This window comes from Phaenicophaeus curvirostris, chromosome 1, assembly GCF_032191515.1.
Source record: "Phaenicophaeus curvirostris isolate KB17595 chromosome 1, BPBGC_Pcur_1.0, whole genome shotgun sequence".
Classification (NCBI taxonomy): domain Eukaryota; kingdom Metazoa; phylum Chordata; class Aves; order Cuculiformes; family Cuculidae; genus Phaenicophaeus; species Phaenicophaeus curvirostris.
The window spans coordinates 80,760,617-80,764,859 of record NC_091392.1 but is presented as its reverse complement, the minus strand read 5'-3'; the positions used below and the strand labels follow the sequence as shown (position 1 = coordinate 80,764,859).

General features: G+C 45.3%; 1 protein-coding gene across 1 annotated transcript in view; it reads right to left on the bottom strand.

Annotated features, from left to right (window-relative positions):
* Positions 1–4,243, bottom strand: part of LRP6 (LDL receptor related protein 6) — a 704,489-nt gene that overhangs the window by 274,018 nt on the left and 426,228 nt on the right. The gene's annotated exons all lie outside the window — the stretch shown is intronic.

Genomic DNA, 4,243 nt, shown 5'->3' with positions numbered 1-4,243 from the left:
CTTGAGTAGCAAGTATATGTTTTCTTTGCTAGTATGGATGAAAGGTTTAAATCAGTTATTCAGCCTAAATTTGTAAACTTGTAACAGTATGCAGCCTCCTTGTTTCCATGACTGTGACTAGAAGCTTTTTCATATAACTGGTACTATGCATTTTGCTATAAATGAGAACTGGTTTTCTGCCTTATCTTCCCCTTCTTATCTAAAATGCTGAAACCAACCTTTCTGGTCCATCTGTGCCGCTTCACCATGCTATGCTGAATCATTTTCAATTACCATTATGGGAAATAATTACAAGTGGAGAAAACAATACGAGAGGGAGAACTTGCAGCAGAAGAACTTCACAGAAGACGCTGCTGATTCCTAGAACCTTCCCTTTCTGTATCTAAGCAGAGCAATTGACAAGCAGTTGATATAAACTTTGTATCTGCTGCTTGCAAAAGAGGCACTGGTTTTGCACAAGTTGTGTATAGTTGCTTTTCTTCTAAAAGGCGCAGCAAAGATAAAAGTTAGCAGGCCGTCTGCTCCAGCCTCTGCAGCACTTCTTTATCTCTGTTGAGAGGGGCAGAGGTGACAGTCCTTTGGGCTGTGTGTCAGAACCTGAGCCAAGGCAGAAACCCCCCCTGCTAATATTACATCGGGAAATATCTACTTTTAAGTTTGATGGTATTTTTCATGTTCCCCAGAGTGGCTGCAAGGACAACTGCCCGCACTTCACAAGCCTTTTTTTAACTGCTTGCTTAATCACCTGCACTGAGACCATGTACACCATCAGCTCAGTTATCTCTACAGCTTCTTCAGCATACAGAATGTGCCCTTAGCAAATGCATTTTTAGCCTTTTCTAAACACGTTGCTTCTGCTCCTATTGAATTCCCCAAAAGCCATTAATCAGATGATAACATAAGACTGCTGAATAAGGCAGATAGAGCAGGGCAATCAATAGCCTGCTTTTAGAATCATAGAATCATTTGGTTGGAAAAGACCTTAAAACATATCCCTGAGCACCTCATCTACCTGTCTTTTAAACACCTTCAGGGATGGTGATTCAACCACTTTACTGGGCAGCCTGTGCCAGTGCCTGAGAATCCTTTTGGTGAAGAAATTTTTCCTGATGTCTCATCTAAACCTCCCCTGATGCAACTTGAAGCCATTTCCTCTCCTCCTATGACTTGTTACTTGGGACAAGAGAACAGCCACCTCACTGCAACCACCTTTCAGGCAGTGTTAGAGAGTGATAAGGTTTCAGCCTCTTTTTTCTAGGCTAAACAGCCTTAGTTCTTTCAGCTGCCTCTCATGAGATTTGTTCTCCAGCCCCTTCATCACCTCTGTTGCCCTTCTCCGGACACACTCCAGCCCCTCAAAGCCCTTCTTGTAGTAAGGGGCCCAAAACTGAACACAGTATTTGAGATGTAGCCTCACCAGTGCCGAGTACAGAGGCAGAATCACTTCCCTGGTCCTGCTGGCCACACAGTTTCTGGTACAGGTCAGGATACCATTGGCCTTCTTGGCCACCTGGGTACACTGCTGGCCAATTTCAGTTCTAGCTGGGCTTCAGCGCTTTTGCAATCCAGTCTGCACAGTCCAGGAATCACCAGGGTCTCTCTGTAAAATTTATGGATTCAGTACCCACTGGGCTAAATGAAGGCAAATTGATGCCAAGTGATCGGTCCACAAAGGAATTTATTTGTACAGGCATTCTTAGAATAAGAGTGGTGTTGGCTGCTAAATCTGTGTTAAGGGAAAAGAAAGAGAGAGAAAGGAAGAGAAAGAGAGAAAAGTGCAAAGACACCACCTGGGCTCCAGTCCTCTTCTCCTCCCAGGATGGCAGGTGCACTGCCACAAGTGGTCCCACTTGCAGTGTATTATTTATAGCTTGTTGCTATAAATTACATATAAATATAAAGAATATATTTATATTATTTTTATATATAATATATATAATATATATATTATATATATAATATATATAATATATATTATATATAATATATATATTATATATATATTTAATATATATAATAATATATATATATTTATAGCTTTTTGCATTGCCTGTGCAGTGTTTCTTCTATGAAAGTTCAGGACCTGAGTTTTGGGGGGCTTAGGGAGACTCTAGGGTCTGAGGTGAGTGTGAGGTATCATACTGCCCCTGCTCTCCCTACCAGCAAGATTGCAGCATGACCTCTCTGGGCAGCAATCCAGCTGGCCTGCTTGGGAGAGTGAGATAAAGCTGAAGGACAAGGCCTCTGCTACAGTCCCAACCGTGATTTAAGGCAGCCCAAACAAGTGGTTTAAGGCAGCCAAAAGGAATGGGTCTCTTACAAGCCCGTCTGATTTTCTCTCTGCATGATCTCATTTCATCCTTGTAGTCCTACTGCAATGCCTCTCCTTTCCAAAACTTGTATAGTTTCCTCTTTTTTTTCTGAGATCCACCCAGATCTCTCTGTTCAGCCAAACCAGTCATTTTTTGGCAGAGGGGGATGTCCTGCTCTTGTGCCACCAGGATTTCTTTCTGGGAGTGTCCAGCCTTCTTGGACTTGTTTGCCCTTTAGGACTGCCTCCCATGGAACTTTATCAACCAGTATTCTAAACAGTCAGTACTCTGCCCTCCAAAGTCCAAGGTAGCAGTTCTGCTGACCTCCCTCCTTCTCCAAGAACTGAGAATTCTATCATCTCGTGATTGCTATGCCCCAGGTGTCCTCCGACTGTCAACATCTCCCATGAGGCCCTCTCTGTTCATGGACCACAGGTCCAGCAGGGCACCTTCCCTAGTCAGCTCACTCACCAGTTGTGTCAGGAAGTTGTCTTCTGCACACTCCAGGAACCTCCTTTCCTTTCTGCTGTACTATACTTCTTATAGAATCATATAATAACCAGGTTGGAAGAGACCCACTGGATCATCAAGCCCAACCGTTCCTATCAGTCACTAAACCATGCCCCTTAGCACCTTGTCCACCCGTGCCTTAAACACCTCCAGGGAAGGGGACTCAACCACCTCCCTGGGCAGCCTGTTCCAGTGCCCAATGACCCTTTCTGTGAAAAATTTTTTCCTAATGTCCAGCCTGAACCTCCCCTGGCGGAGCTTGAGGCCATTTCCTCTTGTCCTGTCCCCTGTCACTTGGGAGAAGAGGCCAGCACCCTCCTCTCCACAATCACCTTTCAGGTAGTTGTAGAGAGCAATGAGGTCTCCCCTCAGCCTCCTCTTCTCCAGGCTAAACAACCCCAGCTCTCTCAGCCACTCCTCATAAGGCCTGTTCTCCAGACCCTTTGCCAGTTTTGTTGCTCTTCTCTGGACTCGCTCCAGAGCCTCAGCATCCTTCTTGTGGTGAGGGGCCCAGAACTGAACACAGGATTCAAGGAGCGGTCTCACCACTGCCAAGTACAGAGGGAGGATAACCTCCCTGGATCTGCTGGTCACACCGTTTCTGATACAAGCCAAGGTGCCATTGGCCTTCTTGGCCATATTATACTACTTATATATATATGTATTATACTTCTAGTGGACTCAGAGATCCAAGAAAAGCATCATCAGTGACAAATTGCAGTGCTATTATCACACACAGGCTACTTCAGACTAAAACATGGCCCACAACTGGCAGTCCCAAAAGGCAGTGCTAGGATCACCAGGAAATAGCAAGTATGGTGTCTGCTCAGAGTCACTAGGAATGAAAAAATCTCTCAGTTAGCATGAAAACACGCCCTGTTTTGGTCTTCCCTTGAAGCTGGCTTGTTGTGGCAACAATTGGAACCGTAATTTAGCCCAGTGGCTACAGAACTGCCACACAAGGCATTATTCCCTTCCTCTCACACTCTATGCCCTTCACCAAGCTCAAGGTGCAAACGATCACTGTCAACCTGTAGCAAGCATGGCATTTCTCTGGCAAGATGTTTTCCTTGGCATCAGTTAGGAAGAGGCTGAGGTGCCAGTAGGTGGAAGAACCATCTTTTCCTTTACGCTCCATCCTCCTGCATTCAGAGTATGTTTTTTCTAGCTTGCTCCCATCTTCGGCTCACTTACCCAGAACTGAAGTTCTTGTCTTCCTTCCCTGGAGCAGCTCTCAACTACAGCCTGACCCTCCACGGATTATCTAGCCAATATCCCGTGCACCAGAGAGTGGTACCCCCACCCAGCAGCATTTCCTGCCAGACCCACAGAAGTGCAGGCTTGACAACGTGAAGCACAGCACTTCCCTTGTCCTTCCTCTAGATTTTGTGATTTGGACTGATTTAAGTTGTCAGCATCTC